The sequence below is a fragment of the Pseudochaenichthys georgianus genome, chromosome 4 (genome assembly GCF_902827115.2).
Source record: "Pseudochaenichthys georgianus chromosome 4, fPseGeo1.2, whole genome shotgun sequence".
Taxonomy (NCBI): domain Eukaryota; kingdom Metazoa; phylum Chordata; class Actinopteri; order Perciformes; family Channichthyidae; genus Pseudochaenichthys; species Pseudochaenichthys georgianus.
The window spans coordinates 32,042,614-32,064,084 of NC_047506.1; positions in this window are offsets into that span (position 1 = coordinate 32,042,614).

Genomic DNA, 21,471 nt, shown 5'->3' on the forward strand with positions numbered 1-21,471 from the left:
CGTTAAAATGGAAGTTTACAATCCAGATAAGTGAGAACAAATTCATTTTAAAGACCACATTTGTGATCCATTGTGTGATTTTGGCATTAACATTACTTTATTGGGAAGTTTGTGTAGAGGAAAATAAACACTATTGCCAAATGTTGATTATGGATGATTCTGCAAATACAACATTCAATTGTATTGACAATAACATTTTGCAAAACTGTAATGTATAGGTACAATATACTGTAGATGAATGGGTACTATATTTCTGCAGTTTCTGTAGAAAAAACAGGGCAATGGAAAACAGAATATGTCAACTGATTGATAAAGATCTTGGTCATGTGAGTGTGTCTTCATTACAAAAAAAACAAAGGAGACGTAAGAGTCTGTGAACATTTAAAGGTCCCTGTGGGAAATTATGCCATTTTCAATGGCATTATCATTTCAACCTATTGTTGCAGGTCGTCCTGGTATGTGTTAGATGCTGCCCTTCGACCCTGTCTTGTCTAGTGCACTTGTAAAAGAGGATTTAATCCCATTAAGATGGTGAACCTGTTTAACATTGTCTTGTCTTTTATCTGGACCCTGAGTCTGTAATAAAGTTTTCATTCATTCATTCATTCATTACCTGCTAGATATCAACATGTTAGCATTGTCGTTGTAAGCATGATACTAGCATTTAGCTCAAAGAATTGCGTGTATAAATCCACCTAACAAAGCTGCTAGCATCCATGGCTGCAGAGATACTTATGATGTGTGTCATATCACACACTTCCGTACTTAGGCGACTTACTGTTTTGGGTGCTTAAGTACGTCCCAATGCGAAGTATGGCAAAGTGCAGTGCACTATGAGTACCCGGATGTACCACTCATAACGTTCAAAAAGGTGTGGACTAGTTACTTTTTTAAAAATATATAATTACCACTGCTGCTAGCTAGCACTGCTTCATAGCTGAAATCAATTATCAGAATTTTGAGCGCAGCGCTGTGTGACAATTGTAGGTGTTGCGCAACACCCAAAGATAGCGCTTCCCCCTACACTGACTATACTGGTGCCAAAAAGAAGCCAACGTTAATTTTATAGGGTTTATTGAGCAGTCTGCTATGTTTTGGTATTGCGTACGATTGTTGCTAGCTAGCAGTCTAGCTCGCTAACAGCTATTGTCACTTCCAGTGAGGACACAGCACTAGTGTGTGATTAGAGACCCAACCCTGTTGATATTCACACACTGCATGTGTGTTAACAGTGTACGACATGCCATATACAAAGGGAGCTATCTAACTTGAAACACAACGTTAACCTTGTTTCAAGATGTGCTGTCTTAATTACTGTCATGGCCTGTGTGAAGTCAACTTGAAAAATCCTCACAGGAGATCAAGGGGTTAAAAAGTCGGGCTGATTGACAGAGTGGCAGCTGTCTGAAATCAGTCTCTAATTGCTAATCAGCTTCGCTGCACCTTTAAAAGCACCGCACCTGAAAGAAGGGCAGTAATCCAAGCTGGAAAGGGACAAACTAAAGAGCGTGCGTCCAGCAGCAACGAACCAGCAGAAGAAACGTCAAAGAAGCAGCACTGGTGCAGCCATAAAAAGCTGGAGAAGCGGCCGGTGAGAGACGAACTGTGTGTTTAGTTAAGAATCATACAACTTGCCGTTCGTGGCGCACGTTAGAACGTGCGTTCTAGTTCAGTGTCATTTGTTTGTTTGATGTCCTCAAGCTAAAGCAACATGAGTGTTGATTTAAAAACGAGTGTTTTATTTATTGAGAGATGTAGATTGGTAAAAACGGTTTGCATGCTGCTAAGAATTCAGTCTATATTTGCATTTTTAATGAGACTGCATAAGTTAAAAACTGTTTAAAACATAATTTATAAAAATACATTAAGAAAGTAAGAACAATATTCACAAGTGTTAAAAAGTATATGTAAAGCATGTATTTTTCCATTTATTATTTGATGTGTATTGTATTTACAGTAATTATTTTTCATTTAAGGTTTTTTACCTTACAACTTACAACATAAGTTGTACTGCAACAACAAATACCAAAGTAAAGAAAAACTCAAAAGAAACAAAGTTGTGGTCATTGTACGAGTGAAACCCAGTGAAAACCTCCTATGGACTGTACCATCCCTTTCAAGCGGGGAAAACTGCAAATATACCCAAGGGCTTGACAGTAAAAAACCGGGGCTGTAAGCTGGAACAGTGAAAACAGTGACCTGGAAAAAGATAAAATACCACCCTGCAAACAGTCAGTGGACCCAAAATCCAACATGGCTGATGAAACAGTCAGGAAAACAGTTGAGCAGCTCAAAAATGAGCGGACTGCAGCAAAACGATCCTTCACACGACTAGCTAACAGTATCATCAGAACTCACGACGGCATGTCAGAAGACTAGCTCCAAGATAGCTTCAATAAACTCTCCATGGGAGCCGACAAAGTCATGGAAACCAATGACGAAGTCATGGCAGAGGTCATTGCAGTAAAGGAGGCAGAGCTGAAAGAGGAGGAGTCAGTCGAACTAACCGATCAGCAAGAAGCCGACATAGCAAGGACCACAAATGAACGTGACTTGAAGCTGAAGGAGGTTGGAGAGCTACTTAGAGACATGCTTTGGCAAAAGTTTGGAGATTAACTGTGCACAGCTGTAGAACTAGCAGAAGCTGAGTGTGAGCGTGTCGCTCGAGTACGTCCTGATGGCAACCATGAGGCCTACGAATTCATGCTCAGCCATCTGAAGTCACTGGTGGGGACCGCGAAGGAAGCTCATTGCAAGTGGCAGCAGTGGGTTCCAGTGGAAAACCAGAAGGAGTTCCGCAATCGGTTGAGAGACATCGAACGGGAAGCAACCAGTCTGGTTTCCAGAAAGGCTGAGTTCATCATGGCGAGACGACAGGAAGACACAAGGTCAGGATCAACAAGTACTGCCAGTCATCCCATCTTTACCCCAAGCATTAGGCTAAAACCCACAGCTCTCCCCAGATTCTCTGGCTACAAGCGTGATTTTCACAGGTGGAAAAGAGACTGGGAGTCGCTCCAAAAACAGGGAGAACCAACAGGCTCCAGAGAAGTGAAAAAGATACAGTTGCTAGACAGTCTCGATGACAGGATCAAGAAAGACTTTCACCTCACTACTTATAACACCGCAGATGACATTCTCCTTGTCTTGGAGAACCGCTATGGCAATCGAACGGCTATTGCCATTGAAATAGTGGAAGACCTTCAGAAGATGCCATCTGTCAGAAGTAGCCAACCAAGGAAAATTGTCGAGTTGATTCAAGCCGTGGAGAAAGCACTCTGGGACCTGAGTGACCTCGGAGACACAGGCGCCATAAAGAATCCTCTCGTAACAAAATCGATAGAGAGTAAACTCCCTGAGTCCCTCAAAAAAGAGTGGCTTGTATATGTAGCCGATCCAACAAAAGGTGTGAGGCCAGATAAAAGGTTTGATTATCTCTTGGAGTTTCTCAAGCAGCAAGAGACTATCGATGAGGAGCTCGAGCAGCTACGAGATGAGGAGCCAAGTAAACCAAGTAAGCAGAGTTGGAAAGACACCAGAATTGAGCAAAAAAGTGCCAGAACCAAGTCTACAAAGTCAGCTGATGACCAAGGCTGTGTAGTCTGCGGCGATGTCAAACACAAGAGGAAGCTCTACTTCTGCAAGCAGTTCAGGGCTCTGAGTGCAGCAGAAAGGAAGGTTTCAGTAAGGAAGTTGGGTGCATGTACAAGGTGCCTTGAGGTTCACGACGACCGGTCATCCTGCAAACCTGGCTTTCTATGCAGAAACGAGGACTGCAGAGATGGAGAGGCTGAGCATCACTACTACCTCTGTCCCAAGTCTGTGTCAAAGAGGTCTGGTGACAGATCTGAAAAGGATGAAGGCAAAAAGAAGTACACAGAGGGTCAAGAAGATTTCATCAAAAATCTCCCACCAGACCTAGCAAAGCAGTGTAGGGAGGTTTTCTCAAATGTTGCCTCCAGAGTCTTCAAAACCTCAAATGACCAACAAAGTCTAATTGAAAAGAGTGGAATGCAAGAGCTTCCAGTGATCATGATGCTACTCGTCGTCACAGCTAATGCCGGACAGAAAGTCGGAACACTCATCGACTTAGCATCTGACACAAATTACATCACTCACAGAGCGGCGAGCCGTCTGGATCTCAAGAGTGAAGATATCATGCTCGTTGTACATGGAGTTGGCGGAATGAAGATTCAAGTAAAGACAAAGCGCTATCTTCTCAAAATCCGTGTATCCACCCCCAAGGGCACACTGAGAGCACATCAATTGGTTTGCTATGGGCTTGACAACATTGCAGACGTCCACAAAAGTGTGACACCTCAGCAACTGCAGCCATTTTTCCCAGACGTACCTCTTGATGAGCTTGTGAGGCCCAAAGAAGTCGAGCTTCTCATTAGCCACAGAGAAGGCCAGTTAGCTCCTCAGAGGATCAGAGTCGTGGGAGACCTCGTACTGTGGGACGGACCACTCGGGAAAACAGTTGGAGGAACCCACCCCAGACTGTTTGAGGAGGTTGAAGTGTCAGCCCACATGTCAAAGACGCACTTTGCGAGATCAATGAGAGCAGCAGCTGTGAAATATGAAGAGCTCACTAACCCCATTCCAGAACAAAACCCCTCAAGCAAAGAAGCAGCTGAAATACAGGGATCAACTGTTTCGACAAGCAAAGAGAGTTTCCTGAAATGGTGGCAATGGGACAGCATTGGCGCAGCATGCAAGCCCAGATGTGGAGGCTGCCGGTGCGGAAACTGCCAGCCCGGTGGTAAATAAATGACCCTTGCAGAGGAAAGGGAGCTTGAGGTGGTAAAGGATGGACTCACTTATGTCATGAGCAACCATCACAGCAGAGAACCACATTGGCATGCAAAGGATCCCTGGCTAGAGGATCCGGCCTCACTTCCGAACAACAGAGGTGCAGTTGAAGCAACATTCCTAAGAACAGAGAAGCAGCTAGCCAAGGCACCAGAGTGGAAGTCTGCCTACAAAGCTCAAGTGCATGACATGATCGACAGAGGAGCTGCAATCAAGTTGACTAAAAAGCAGATCATGACCTGGAAAGGACCAGTATGGTTTGTGAGTCACCTTATTGCACCAAACCCACACTCTACAACAACCCCAGTAAGGCTCGTCTGGAACAGAAGTCAAAAGTTCAGAGGCACCAGCATGAACGACTTGCTGATGAAAGGGCCAGACGTCCTTAACCAGATACGTGCTGTCCTCCTGAGGTTCAGAGGGGGAACCAACGCTGCCTTAGGGGACATCAGGAAAATGTACAATTCTGTATGGTTGGAAGATAGAGAGATGCACCTCCACAGGTTCCTCTGGCGGGATTCTGAGGACAAAGAGTTGGAGGAGTACGCAATCACCAGAGTCAATATTGGTGACAAGCCTGCAGGATGCATCGCACAGCTCGCAATGCGAGAAACAGCCAACCTACCTCCTTTCGCCCACCTTGAAGAGGAGTGAGGGGTACTACAAAATGATAGCTACGTTGACGACATCCTCACGTCTCACAACGACTTTGAGAAGCTGAAAACCATCACAGCAAACGTGGAGAAAATCCTGAAAGCTGGAGGTTTCCTGTTGAAGCCTTGGGTCTTCTCAGGCCAAAGTGGGAGGAAGGGGAACAACAACAAACCAATGAAGACCAAAGTTAATGACATGGTCTTCCCGAATCAAATGAGGGCTGAAGATAACAAAGCGCTTGGTCTAGGCTACCTTGTGGAAGAAGACAAGATCCATGTAATGGCATCCATTAACTTCTCAAAGAGAAAGAAGAAGATGCGACTTGGCCAAGACCTTCTACTAGACCAAGTAAGAGCACAAACCCCAAACCCTTTGACAAGAAGGAACCTCCTGAGTCAAGTCTCAGGGTTGTATGATCCAGTTGGTCTGGTAACTCCTGCCAAGCAGAAGGGTGCCATCCTTGTGCGGAGAGCATTCCAGGAGGCAAAGAGCGACAACTGCCCTGTCAAAGACACCTGGGATACAGCATTGTCAGACAGCCTCAGAGAAGATGCAATCCGACTCGGGCAGGTTACATTCACCAGGGCCATAACGCCTCCAAGCTTCCTTGGAAAACCTTGGGCAATAACATTCTCCGATGGAAGCGAGCATGCTTACGGTGCTGTGATGTACCTCCGGTGGAACACCGACCAAGGCCCATTTGTCACTCTGGTGGAGTCCGAGGCGAAACTAACTCCTTTAGACCACACAGGTGATGCTGTTAAGGCAGAGATATGCGGAGCAGTGTTTGCCTCACGTCTCAAAACATACTTCGAGCAGCACAGCAAGATCCAGGTTGGAAAGTGGTTCCATGTGATTGATAGCCAAACAGTCCTCGGTGCAATCCAGAGAGAGAGCTACGGTTATCAGACCTTCTTCGCAAACAGAATCGGAGAGATCCAGAACACAACAGCGATCCAAGATTGGTGGTGGGTTCCTGGTCCTCTTAATATTGCTGACATCATAACCAGAGGGGCCAGTCCTCAAGACCTGGGTGAAAGTTCAGAATGGCAGAACGGACCAACGTTCTTGAAGTTTCCAGTGGATGACTGGCCAATGAAATCTGCCAAAGATTTGGTGACAGCTGCCAGAGACAGTGTCAACAGATTGCAAAAGAAAACGTTTGTTGCAGCACTAACCAGAGCCAAGGCAAAGGCACAAGTGCCATCAGATCCAAACGATGCCAACACACAAAACCCATCAGAGCTAAAGCTAGATCAGCAACAAACCCAAACACACCCAAAAAGGCCACCAGCAGGATCAGCTGTCCTAAACCTAGTGAACGTCGAGCGGTTCAGCAACCTAAGTCGACTCGTCAAGACAGTTGCTTGGATTTGGAGAGCAGCGAAGAAGTTCATTAGAGGGAAACTGCAAACAGTCCAAAGTGGGAGGCAGTGTCGTCTTCGCAAATCATCTCAGTTAAAGAGAGAGAAGATGCCCTAAGAGACATCTTTCTTGCGGCACAGCAAGGTGCATCCTTCCCAAGTACAACCACAGACAGGCTAGTGGTGCACAGAGACCAAGAGACTGGCTTGTTGGTCTGTGGGGGTCGCGTGCAGATCTTCAATGAAGATAAAGTTGCTGTCCCATCTTGTCGTATGAAGCCTGGGTATCAACGCTGTTAGCACGAGAAGCCCATGAGGAGAACCACGATGGAGTGGCCGGAACCTTGCTCAAGATGAGGAGAAGAGCATGGGTCGTGAAGGGTCGGAGGATTGCTCAGAAAGTGGTCAAAAACTGCATGCTCTGCAGAAAAACTAAAGCAAAAAGATGCCAGCAAATAATGGGTGATCTACCTCCAGAGAGGACAGAACCAGCTTCCCCCTTTGAATACACAACAGTAGACCTCTTCGGACCGTACCAAGTCAAGGATGATGTCAAGAAAAGAGTGTCACTGAAGGTTTGGGGAGTTATGTTTTGTTGCATGGCTTCCAGAGCTATTCACACAGAGCTGGTGAACTCTCAATCCACTGAAAGTTTCCTGTTCGCCTACCAGAGGTTCACAGCACTACGAGGTCATCCAAAGAAGATCTGGTCAGATCCAGGTACTAACTTCGTAGGGGCTAAGCCAGTCCTAGAAGAACAGTACAGATTCCTTACCAATCTTGACAAAGCTACACTAGAAGAGAGAGCTGCCAAGAATGGCACAGAATGGACATGGAAAATTCATCCTACCGATTCTCCACACTGGAACGGTGCTGCAGAAGCTGCTGTGCGCATCATAAAGAGAGCACTGCAGAGTCTGGGAGGAGAGTCGGGGCTAAGTTGGAGTGAATTCCAAACAACTCTCTACATGGCAGCCAATCTTACGAATGAAAGACCAATTGACGCCAGAACACAGAGCCGAGAAGACAGCGTTCAGTTCATCATTCCTAACTGTCTCCTGCTCGGACGAGCATCGCAGAGTGGAGATGTCAGAACATTGGACTTCAGTGACTATCCCTACAAAAGGCTTAAAGAAATGCAAGCGCAAGTGAACAAGTTCTGGAGGCACTGGATTCAACTCGCTGACCCTAATCTATTCGTAAGGAACAAGTGGCATACAGCCAAGAGAAATGTCGCAGTCTGAGACATTGTCTGGATTGCAGACCAAAACGCCCTGAGGGGTCAGTTCAGGATTGCAAGAGTGGTCCATGTCAACTCGGACAGCAAAGGAATTGTGAGGGATGTCAACGTCAGAACATTCCCAAGCTACCCTGTTCCTGTCACAAGGCCTACCACAGCAAAAGCAAATCACCAAAGATCGAAAAAGAGGAGATCCCAGCGACAGTTCTTCACAGAGACGTCAGGCGACTGGTCGTCTTGCTTCCCACTGAAGAGCAGAACAAAGCATCTGACCCAAGTTTACCTTTGTAACATGCGACCTCCCAGGTGTCTCCACTGGAAAGTCGAGTGGGAGGTGTGAAGTCAACTTGAAAAATCCTCACAGGAGATCAAGGGGTTAAAAAGTCGGGCTGATTGACAGAGTGGCAGCTGTCTGAAATCAGTCTCTAATTGCTAATCAGCTTCGCTGCACCTTTAAAAGCACCGCACCTGAAAGAAGGGCAGTAATCCAAGCTGGAAAGGGACAAACTAAAGAGCGTGCGTCCAGCAGCAACGAACCAGCAGAAGAAACGTCAAAGAAGCAGCACTGGTGCAGCCATAAAAAGCTGGAGAAGCGGCCGGTGAGAGACGAACTGTGTGTTTAGTTAAGAATCATACAACTTGCCGTTCGTGGCGCACGTTAGAACGTGCGTTCTAGTTCAGTGTCATTTGTTTGTTTGATGTCCTCAAGCTAAAGCAACATGAGTGTTTTATTTATTGAGAGATGTAGATTGGTAAAAACGGTTTGCATGCTGCTAAGAATTCAGTCTATATTTGCATTTTTAATGAGACTGCATAAGTTAAAAACTGTTTAAAACATAATTTATAAAAATACATTAAGAAAGTAAGAACAATATTCACAAGTGTTAAAAAGTATATGTAAAGCATGTATTTTTCCATTTATTATTTGATGTGTATTGTATTTACAGTAATTATTTTTTCTTTTTCATTTAAGTTTTTTTACCTTACAACTTACAACATAAGCTGTACTGCAACAACAAATACCAAAGTAAAGAAAAACTCAAAAGAAACAAAGTTGTGGTCATTGTATGAGTGAAACCCATTGAAAACCTCCTATGGACTGTACCATCCCTTTCAAGCGGGGAAAACTGCAAATATACCCAAGGGCTTGACAGCCTGAGGCATTCAGAAGAATTATGAGAGGTGACAATTTATACTCAGTGCCACACCTTACATGACACAATAGTTACGCCATAAATAAACTGCCGATTGTTACTAAAGGCCACAACTTCATGACATCTCAACCCAGTCTCACGGCATTTCCTGTTCACCAACACGATTTTTAATCTATTGATTCGTGTTCACCAACACGATTTCCCCCTTTTTTTCGTGTTGCACAGCACGATTTTAAAAGCAATGTATTTCTACTGCCTGCAGCACGTCTTTTTCTCCGGTCGGGTCGAGGAACACCGGAAGCTGTGTGGTTCATAAAAACATGTTCTTACTCAATATCAAGCCACAGTTATTGCTTTTATTTGAAATCGTATAATTTCGGACTTTTGTTGCCATCTGTGAGGAAAATAAATGGGGCTCAGAGCCTCAGGATACTGAAATCTGTATTTTTAAAATCTTTTTTTCTTTCTAATTTGTTATTCTTTTCAAAATAACACACTGTTATTTACTCACCAATAACACACAATTATCCTTGCTTTTATTTATTTGTTTAATCAATAATCTCGGGCTTTTTTGGCGTCCGTCAGGAACTGAATTTAAAAATAAAAATAACCGGAAACAGACGTAGGCTTTTCGAGCGATTACCCAAGATCCTCAGCTATGGTTTTAAGCTCGCTGATGTTTTAGCCGCAATGCATGCTGGGATTTGGTGTTTATATGATATGAAATCCGGAAAACATTTTAAAAGAATAAAATAATACTTAATTCCGAGTGTTCTTGCTTTTCTCTTTGAAAGTCATCACATAACGGCATTGTAATACACGGTTCGGCTGCATTGTATATTACAGATCTGCCGTAGTTCTTTATTTATAGAGCCCTGATGAGAAGACCTTTGGAAAAACTGAGAAAATGCTGCCGAAACTGAATACTTGACGTGAATCATAAATATATTCAACAATTAAACAACATCTTCAATTTCTCTTCACACAATACGTCTCCTTGCAGTATCAACACTAATTCGGCTGACTTTTACATTTGATCTAATTCGTAGATATATTTACACCATAACGGTGCACAGCTGATATAAAAGGACTGTAGTTTTTAAAGATATTACTGATTTTCTTTGAATGTAAGAATGTAAATACTGAGTCTGAAATAGTATAGCAATATGCTGTAAAATTATGTGAAAGCATGAATAAAACGTGTCCTACACTAATAATACAATGTTATTATGGCTGTGTGTACCTTGTGTGCACCGCCTAGTGGTTAAAGCACGTTATTGAATTATTGTTTTTATGTGTTATAATATAACACATACAAACAATGTACTCTTAATATTTTTTTCATCAAATATTATTTGAATATTTGAATAAAAATATGAAGAGTACATACTTTCATAGGGGGAAAGTAGAAGGTCTGTGATAGAAATATAGAATATAAAAAATCAAGAAGATACTATAAGTGATCTCTACAATAAAACAGTTTAGTGCAGGATGTACAAAGATATTAATAGGAGGAGGTGCAAAACAGAAAAACGAATTAACCTTTATTTAAACATTAAATAACAGATTAAGGTCTTCTTTTAAATAAGAACAAAACTTTGGGGGTATCTATCTACAGATAAATATTAAGCCTGACAAAGTACTTAACGTCTAGTATATTGCTTTCCTGCAATGTTAACTATGTCGAAGCACTTATTTTAACTGATATTATACATATGGATTATACTCTTATGTATGTAGATAGAATAAGAAATGTGCAGAATATGAATATGTTTAATGGTGGAGGTATACACATATTGATAGATGTCTTGTAATGCACTGTTGAGGAACCTGTGACCCAAGTGTTTCATTCATTGCATAACTACACCGTAGTTGTGTATGATATGTCAATAAACCTTTGAAAATCTTGAAAGGGATGTGCAAAATAGCCATAATATACAGTCTTTAATTAACTATTAGTAGAGAATAACGAGTAATGAGTATACTTTATTACTCGTTTCCATTCATGTCAATTGCAGATACATGTTTAGTCTTCTCAAGCACCAACTATCAAATATCTCTCCTGATTGTTGGCACTTGACAATCACCTTACCTGAATTTTACTCAGGTCACGTGTAACTAAAGTCTGATTTAAGGGTTGTTTATATTTCACATCATTAATCAGAATCTGCAAAGTAACTCAAATAAATGCAGTGGAGTAAAAATACCAGGTTAACCTCTGAATTGTCGTGGAGTAGAATTACAAAGTAACAATGAGCATTATGGACACAAGCGATTTTCACCCATTTATGAATTATATGTTTTACATTTGATAACACCAATGTGTTTAATAATGGCAACTTCTAATTGTGGGAAAAACGAAAACGTTCAGTAGAGACGTCCCATAGAACATTTTGCGAAACACAATAGCCAGCATGTGTAGTTCTGGGGGGGGGGGGCGTTCGATTCCAGTTTTGGATAGTCTGGCGTGGTTTCGTTCCATTTCACACAGCTGTTTGACGCTCTGCGTAACCTTACGGGGACTGTAGTCCTAAACGATAGCTGGGGATTATGGGTAGTGTAGTGTCTTCGGCCATCCTAAACTCAGAAATGTTGACAATCGCAATGATGCTCGAAATGTCCCTTATAGGCCTACGTCTGTTTCCGGTTATTTTTATTTTGAAATTCAGTTCCTGACGGACGCCAAAAAAGCCAGAGATTATGGAATTAAACCAATAAATAAAAGCAAGGATAATTGTGTGTTATTGGTGAGTAAATAACAGTGTGTTATTTTGAAAAGAATAACGAATTAGAAGGAAACAAATATTTAAAAATACAGATTTCAGTATTCTGAGGCTCTGAGCCCCATTTATTTTCCTCACAGACGGCAACAAAAATCCAAAATTATAGCAATAACTGTGGCTTGATATTGAGTAAGAACATGTTTTTATGAACCACACAGCTTCCAGTCTCCCACGACCCGACCGGAGAAAAAGATGTGCTGCAGGCAGTAGAAATACATTGCTTTTAAAATCGTGCTGTGCAACACGAAAAAAAGGGGCAAATCGTGTTGGTGAACACGAATCAATAGATTAAAAATCGTGTTGGTGAACACGAAATGCCGTGAGACTGGGTTGGACATCTGCCAAAGTTTCCATAGAGTTGAAAGGCCAATGGGTTTGATGTGCATAACAGACTGTGGTCCTGTGTAAAATCACACACACACACACACACACACACACACACACACACACACACACACACACACACACACACACACACACACACACACACACACACACACACACACACACACACACCAGCACAGGTGTTAAGCAGGAGAATAGGAGGAGTAGGGTTTTAGGTGTAAACCATAATTATGGACTTTGTGTTATTTTTAGAGCTTCACTCAGGGAGCAAGCAAGCAGAACAAAACATTAACAAAAACCTTTGCGGCATTTAAGCCACAGACATGTCCTCACCTCCAAACCCAGTAAAGAAGTTGAATCATAAGAGCATTATAGGCCAAAACTGAATGCCAAACCCAGCAGTAAACAAAAGCCAGGAAATCAACATGAGCTTTGTTTGTGACTGTGGAGGGAACCCCTTGCATGGTGATCCCTGTGCTATTGATATCTGCACAGATACAATTTCAGAAGAACCTGTTTCTTTTTTAATAGCGCCCACACATACTAACCCCAACTGATCCACACACACGCGATGGCATACTCTCAACGATGACTCACAGATATTACCTGACACTATTAGGCATTGTGAAACACTGGCTGGGTTACCATCAGAGTCCCAGATTGACTTCACTGTTTCCTCATATTTCATGCTAATCCTTTTTTAGAAAAACATGGGGGCGAGCAGCTAATAGCTTAAGTATGTTTGGACATGTTGAGTAAATTACCATGTGACAGGTGATCTGTCACGCACATTGTACATAAACCATGGACCCCCTCCCCCCACAATAACTTGGGTCCATTTGATAAGAAACAAGATAGGGGCCGGACAACAAAGCCCCGGGTCAATGTCAGTCACGCATCAATCTCAACACACGATAAAAGGGGCCACAAAGAACACGCTAGTTATGTAAAATGCTATCTAAACATTGCATAAAGCAGACAGGCGTCTGGTATTGTTGGTTTGATCCCTCACCTGTCTTGAAGATGAGGAATACACCCGTCACTTGACGTAAGTGTGTGTAGGTGTGACAAATGTGTTTTTCCATCCACAAACTATTGAGCCGTTATGGTGTGGCCCGGCAGCTCACAATAACAACTTTAAAGCACAAAGACACACAGGACCAGAGGCGTGTAAGGAGTGGGTGTTTTAGAAGTATAACATTGTGCTGAGTTCAATAAACCTGCCTCTTGTAAACAAAAAAATTAGGGCCTATGATCTTACTTTTGATTTTTACGTTTGCAATTACGAATCAAATGATTGTATTTGGGTGTGGAGGTGCCATTGTTTTGAGTTGTTTTTGGCATTGACACAACTATTTTTGCAAGTCCATTCATGTAGAGAGTATGTTTAAAGTAAAAATAATGAGATGATTAAAATAAACTTAATATTTATAGCAATAGGAATACCAATATGTTTAGATAAAAAGCTAACATATTTAGCTCAAATGTTATATCATTGGTATACTTTATCAACAGCTCATGACAGTCTGTGTTATTTTCTGATGATATCACAGGTAAGGGGTGCTTCTTCGGCCAGACGCCAAACAGGGTACTCATATGCAATATGACACTGGAGGGATCTGTAAGCAACAGCTACATTCTGTGTGCTTCAGTCTTCTTTAATTCCTTCATGGAACAAGGTTTGTATTTGCCAGTCAGCTTTAAATATGAATAGGTTCACATCAACAGAAGTTCAGGCCTTTACTGGGACATTAAGGGAGCTCCTGAAATAAGAAGATCCAGGTTTGTGATTGCAGCAGCAGGCCTCTGAACTATAGCTCCCTTCCCTCCCTCGCACATGGACCACCTGGGTGATCTGTTTATGGAAGCCATCCCAGCTTCTGGCCCTGAGCACATTCGAGCTATTCATGCCTCTTTTGTTTAAAGAAAGTCCATTTATAAAGTCTCCAGCACAAGCAGTATGCAGATTAGAAGCAGAGTAACTCCTCCAATCATTCCAATGCTTTCAATCTGGATATAAGGCAGCTCGATCCCGTAACATAACCACCACAACATTAAAGGCTTATTTCACTGTTTTGGATTAACATTATTCCTTTGGTGGATTACATATAAGAGAAGTCTCGTAATTCTCTAGAAATCTCTAGATTTGTTTCCCTGCTCCCAGAGGAACATCATGTTAACTTGTGTAAAAAAAAGAAGGAGCAGGTTTTATGTGTGTGTCTCGTGCGAGGCCAACATTTTTCGACAGGTTAATTTGTAGGGAGCAGCTCCTGCTCTTATCACGCACCACACAGCACTTTGTTTTGCTGCTGCTGTGAAAAGTGTTTTTGAGCTAACCCAAACACAGTCTATAGTAACAGTGATATTATCTACCTGAGCACGCGGGGCCCACCTGCAGGGCTCTGACACAGCGAGGGAGATGTTTTACCTCGTCTGCACGAATGGGCCCGGAGCAGAGGTGGGAGGCGAGGGGGGTGGGGTGTGTGGGAGAGCAGGATGGAGAGTTTTACAAGCTATCACGCATGATGCTGTTTGGGCAGGTTGAGCCTGCAGACTCGATTACTTTTCATCAGCTAGTTTTTCTTCGCTTTAACGGCCACACTGTAATTAATCAGGCGCCCGCGCAGGATAGGCACGCAAGGGCTGGGTTCAAATTCACCTTTTGTTTGGATAGATGCCTGGTCAGGTGTGTAGCTGTATAAATAGGCCTAGTTACTGACTGTTTTCTCAAAACGCCTTTCAGAGATAGTTCAATTAGAGTGATGGGGGAGCATCAAAGCTCCTGATAGGAATGGGAGCCAGAATTTCTTCTTCTTTTTATGAGCAGTTTTAGATAATTGGACTTGTGTGTAGCAGAGGCGTTCACCGTTCACTGAGCAGTGATTCTATTTACGTCTTACAACACCTCAGGGAAATGTTAATGCTCTTGTCTCAGCTCTGAAACTGCAAAAACAGCGAGACGCTCACAGCTGAGGGTCATTTGAGTTGAAAACGAACAATACCACTGCTGCATTTAATCCCGTAATTCTACCGTTAGCATGCAGCTAACCACCCATCCCAGTCATCTAACAGGTGCTGCCGTTTCCCTCCCCTCCATCCACCTGGCTGTCCCAATGGCCAAACCTGTTTCTCTGGCATGCAGGGGCAGTCAAACAATCTGAGATTATAGGCACATTTAAGGCCAATTATTTCCAAATTAAACACAAGGGTTGGAGATTGTGACAAAAATATGCCCAAAACTGCTGATCATTGGCAGTTTACACATGGGTGGCATCCATCAAAACTAATGAAAAGGTTTATGTTTGATTGATAAGCCTCATGTTCAATAATATTAAGTTGAAATAAAAAAGTTGTATTATTTTGTGTACGATGTTGTCATTATACATTTAATTAAAGTCAACGGTTCAATGTTTCCAGTGTTCTCGAACTCCCTCCTGATCTACTTGCAAGTGCAGCTCATCCAGAATGCAGCAGCCCGACGGATCCTCAACCTCCTAAAGTTCTCCTACACTAGACTGCTCCTCCGCTCCCTTCACTGGCTATCTAGGCTGCCTTGAATCCGCTTCAAGATACAGCTACTGGCCTACTGTGCTGTCTATGGATCAGCCCCTTCCTACATCCAGGAAATGATTAAACCTTACACTCCAGCATGCACACTTTGCTCTGCATCGGCCAATCGGCTTTCAACTCCTTCAGCGCGAGTGGGACCCAGGTACCACTCAACAAAAAGCCCTTGAAATGGATGAACAACTCCCCATTGATATAAGGACAGCAGAGTCCACACATCTTCCGTTGCAGACTGAAAACCCAACTGTTTCAACTGAATCTTTGCATATAAAAAAAGAAGAGAACAAATAACTTCTCTCTTCTGTACGTAGCACTTACAAAGGACTTGTCTGAAGCTAATGCAGTAGCACTTAATCTGGTTGGGCTAATAAATATAATAAATACCTGCATGATTTTGCTTTTGAGTTTGTCTCTTCATGGTTGAATGCACTTATTGTATGTCTCTTGTGATAAAAGCATCAGCTAAATTAAATGTAATGTATAATCTATTGTCTATACACAGCCTGATTTGTTTCTCCTTCCCATAGAACGCCAATGCATTCCAAAAGTAAACACATACATAAATACATGAAGTGTAATACTTTTGCATGGGGTGACAATAGATCTGGTGCACTTATGTTTTTTCGGAAGTACAGTAAAAGTGTCATTAATTTCCCCATAAACAAAGTTGTGTGAGTCACATTTCAAGCACCTCAGCTAGGATCAGCATTAAACTCTACCGGTTAGATCCGCAGTACAAAAGAAGCACACAAGAAAGTTTACATTTAAAGGTCACCTATTGTGCAAAATCCACATTGTCATGTATTTTATACATCAACATGTGTCCTCCCCTCTGTGGAAAGAGATTCTGAAAGTTTCAGGAAAAAAGATTCGCTCACTTTTTGTCCTGATCCATTAGCCAATCCCCCCCCACCTTATCACCTGAATCTCCTCCAACAGCGCCATTGTGTTCTTTTTAACCAAATATCTCGTAGAGGGGCGTGGAGAGTGGCTCCTTATTTTATGGGATGCTACAATGCATGATCTGTTTGGTATTTCAAGCCAAACACTAAAGAGACATGTTTTCTATATATCTGAGACCTATAAAATAATGATGAAAAATAGTATAATAGGGGACCTTTAAAGAAGGGGAAGTTAATTGAGAATCTCAAATTGCCTTTCGGAGAGAAATGTATCGTCACACTGCTTAAAATGATGAACTATTAATCAGCTTGGGCACTGTCTTTTGTTCCCAGGTGAAACAACGAAGAATTTGTTATGGTTTGTTATTGCCATTTTTTGTACAACTGGCTGACTTCTTCTTGACGGCCTCAGAGGCTCATGGGTATTGCATTATATAGAGTTGCCAAATGTTAGACAAAACAGGATTTCTCAGAAAAATATTTAAAATCGTCGAAACTTGCAGCTAGAGTCATTGACCTAACAGAGGAGTGTCCTGTGTTTATATGTTACCTTCTATCTAACATTTTATATGATCTTATATGGGTGCTGGGGTTTGCTGTGCAGCCAGGCAGCTGCTGTTTGCTCCATTGAATCAATGCCGGAGCGGAGGCAGGACACATTATAACCAAACAGCCAGCTGGAGGAGATTAGACCTTTTTTTCCAATCAAACTTCCGATCCCTAATGATAATAATTTACGAATTATCACCGGATCAATATCTAATAGCACGTACTACAAACAGTAGCATCTGCACAGGAGCCCGGGTTTAATCGCCCCTGTAGTGAGCCATGGAAGATCTACAGAGATCAGAAACATAATGATATGTGAATGGGGGAAAAGGGGTTAGTTAGACTTTCTCTGTTTTGGGATGTGGACCAACCAAGTGATCAGACAGAGAGACATGGGGGAGATTTCTTGGGTACTTGCTTTCAATACGTTGAAGTTTTGATTTAACACTCTATTGTATTGTTAAATACTAAACTCTTTCATCAAATTCACATTTAAATCTGGCAGCTGTCTAGCTGGATGACGTCATTAGTCTTTGTAAACCTACAAAATGTGGTTGTAGACCAGGGAAGTTTGAGAATATTTGAGGTACACATTCAGTATAGTATTGGGGTTCAAGCAAACCCTTCTGCCACAAAAGAGGCTTAATAGGAACTTGGTACAGTGCCCCTTTAAAATGCTCTATTACTAAAAGATGTCCGCAAAAGCTACAGTAAATAGACCCTAAATCCCAAGAAATCTAAATTTCTATTGAAATTACACATATTGGTGAGAAAAGGGGAATCTAAATATAACCCAGAGACTAATGTTGTCAATCAGGGATTGGTTTGTTGGGGTTGTCTGTGGTTATGACTCTTTGGTAACTGCTCAAAAGCACTGCTATGTTTGCAGTTAAAGCCCCCGAGCTAGATGTTCCACCTCTCAATCAAAGAAATAAAAGAGACGGTGCAAAAATAGCGCTACGGAGCCCCGCGGTAGGTTGAGAGGCAGGCGAAACATCTCGTGCAAACCTCTATGCGTGAGTAGAGTGTTTGGATCCTATTTCAAGTTTAGACAGAAAAGGGCTGAACGGCTGCCAGGTAAACAGTGCAACGCAGGTACTGATTTGGCCCTGTGTTTATGCTTACACAAAAACAGCCTACAGCACTGCTGAATAGAGGTAGGTCCTATCAGCTGCAGCGATAAAGCGAGGTGTCTATGGCTAAAATCAATCATTGCTCCTTTTTCTTCTTTATCCACCCCTCATTCCCCCAGCTCATACACTCCCTCCCAGTCTCCCAGCTCGGCATGCGAGGGGACTCTAGCGTGTGAAGAGCTGAATTGGACGATAGCGGGCAGGTATTGAGCCTGTGTTGCCCGCATGGAGGAGGTTCATTGACAGACACACACTAACAGTAACATTTTACAGGCAGGGTTAAGGGGTGCACTGAGGTCTGCTTCGCTCTTGATGGCCTTGTGTTTTGGGTTTCTCTATGCTGCAGACTACCATCTGATCGCAGGTTTTTGGACAATCTGTTCGAAGTCAACAAAGGTGTTCAGGTGTGCAATGTCAAGGATAAGAGTCGACATAAATATAAGACAACAAAGTACACATATTGTCATGCACAATCACTAACACTACATAAGGGGTTAACAACATGCAGAGGAAATGGTGTGACCATCTGGGGTTCCTCTTCCATTGGGGTTGGGATTCAGGTTTGCTTAATAAGTTCAGGTATTTTACGGCTGCTAAGCCCCCGAGATGAGTACTTTATGACTAGATGACCACTTGGTTAAAAAGGGTGGACCTTGAGCCAAACAAATTGGCAGTTAGGTTAAGAAAAGGTGTATTTTAGTCTGGAGAAAATACATTTGGTTTCACCAGAAGCTTGACTTTGGGTCAAAAAGGTCACTGAGGAACCAAATGAGCTCTTTTGCCACCCGGAGCTGCTCACCAGATGGGTCCATGGGCTGACCATTGGGGAAATAGCAAGAGATTTGCTTGGGCTGACCAGAGTGTAACTTAAGCGGTATCTTGGCTGACTACATGAGCACTGCCAATCAGAGCTCCACTTAAGGTAACTAGTGGGGAACTTCGAATTATTGAGGTGCTGTTGGATTTACCTCAGAGCCATTTTGGGCTAACCATGGTTACACTTTTTTCTCTAAAAAGAAAAAAACAACCCACTCTTTGCACGCTCATGTAGGAATTATAAAAGTGTATTGCATACCAAAGCAATAAAATACAATGGGGGACACGGAATGACATCACTACCATTGCATGAGATTTAGGTACTGACAGTGCCAGGCTGCTTTCACTTGCGCTTCACCTGTCCTTCACTTCTTTCCTTACTTACTTTAATTACACCCTGTTGGCTCCGTTTATTTGTATCTATCTATTTTTTTCTCTCTGTTTGTCTAGCAAGGTGTGAGCACCTCAGGTAAGAATGCAGGGTAACCTAAAATAGCAACATGTGGTTGCCAACTGACTGCAGGATATGGCGCTTCGTTTTGTCAGATTTTATTTATTAATCGTTGACAGCAGCCAAGATGTATGCTCATCACATAGCCCATGAAACTCTTTGTGTCACTGCATGTACTGTATCTGTCTGTGTGTACCAGGTATCCAACAGTAAAACGTGTATGCTACATGCAACAGTTGCTTAGTGCATTCAATATGGAAGGTTCTTGCTTGACGTATCAAAGTAGTTTGTGGGAACTTTTTGTTTGTCACTGTTAAGTGTTCAGGTGTGCCTCTGATTACATGGACCAGGCCCCCCCACCATTTATCTTCCAAAACACAAAGGTATGATTCTGCAGAGACGCAACAAAGCAGGCAGCAAACGCATGGAAGGCCGCATTGTTGAGTAATTACAGTAATCACTTCTCGAAGAATAAACTAGATGGAATGTATGCGTCTTACTCTTCTATTTAGCCGAAGCAAATATGTAATCCCACACACTTTCACACCCACACCTGAGCAGACGCACAGTTGCAGACAAACATACACCCCCATATACAAAGCCCTGTGCTGGTGCCTACTGTGACGAGTGCAGGAATGAGGGGAATTGATGTGGAATGTCTGTCTCTTTTTAAGGTTGGTTTTGAAGTAGACACATTGCCGTACCTACCTGTGTAAATGAAGCATGCCGATTATCAGCAGCCTCTGTCAAGGCTACATCTGCTGCAGGGAATCTTGGGAATCTCAGCCACGCAGCAGTTCTTGTTGCCGTTCTTCACAGCCCACACTTTGTTTATACAAAGACATGGGGGCTGGACACCCTTCACTCATAGAGAAGAAAGAAAACAAAGATTAGATACAGGTAAGATGTCATTGTGAGACATGCAGACAAGGGTTAGCGTGTGAGCGCAGACCGCCACAGAGGCGGGGCTATTTTTGGAGCTGCGAAGGATTCACCCGTTGAATTTACATTACTGGAATTCCACTCATGTCAGCACTTAAAAGATATTCCTCTTCTGGCTCAAAGGAGACACTTTGAATCTCAAGGTGCCAATTTTAGCAGACACAGCTATTAACGGGTTGTATAAGCATGATGTGTTTTTCTAGTCTTACTGTAGGAGACTTCTCTGACCTCAATGACCTTGTAATCAAAGCCATTTAACTTTATGAAACATATCTTCTTCCATTAGAACCTAAAGGTGAAAGATGATCCAGACCTTCTCAAATGATGCAATGTAAATAGATAAGCCAAAATATCCAGGGAGGAGTGATAATATGATACTTTACTGATCCCTGTGGGGAAATTGTCTTTCCACTTCTGATTTCAAATTGTCATGTGGAAGATTAAAACTGAAAACAGGTGTGCTGCCTTTCACACCAAATCACTTCAGCGCAGGTGTGTGTAGACGTCTTGGCAGAGTACCTGAAATCAAATACAGCCTTATCACTTCTGCACAGAAGAAAATACACGCAGGCACACCTACCACCAGTGTGTCTTGTAAGAGTGTTGTACAGTGGCGGGGATAATGATAGCACACATGCCGCTGTTTCCCTCAGCTCTGGTTTTAGGCTCACAGCGGTCGTCCTCCTGAGTTTCAACAAAAACATTTTGGTTTCAACCCTCCAGCTGCTGCAGCAATTCTAATTTTGATTTGAGGATGTC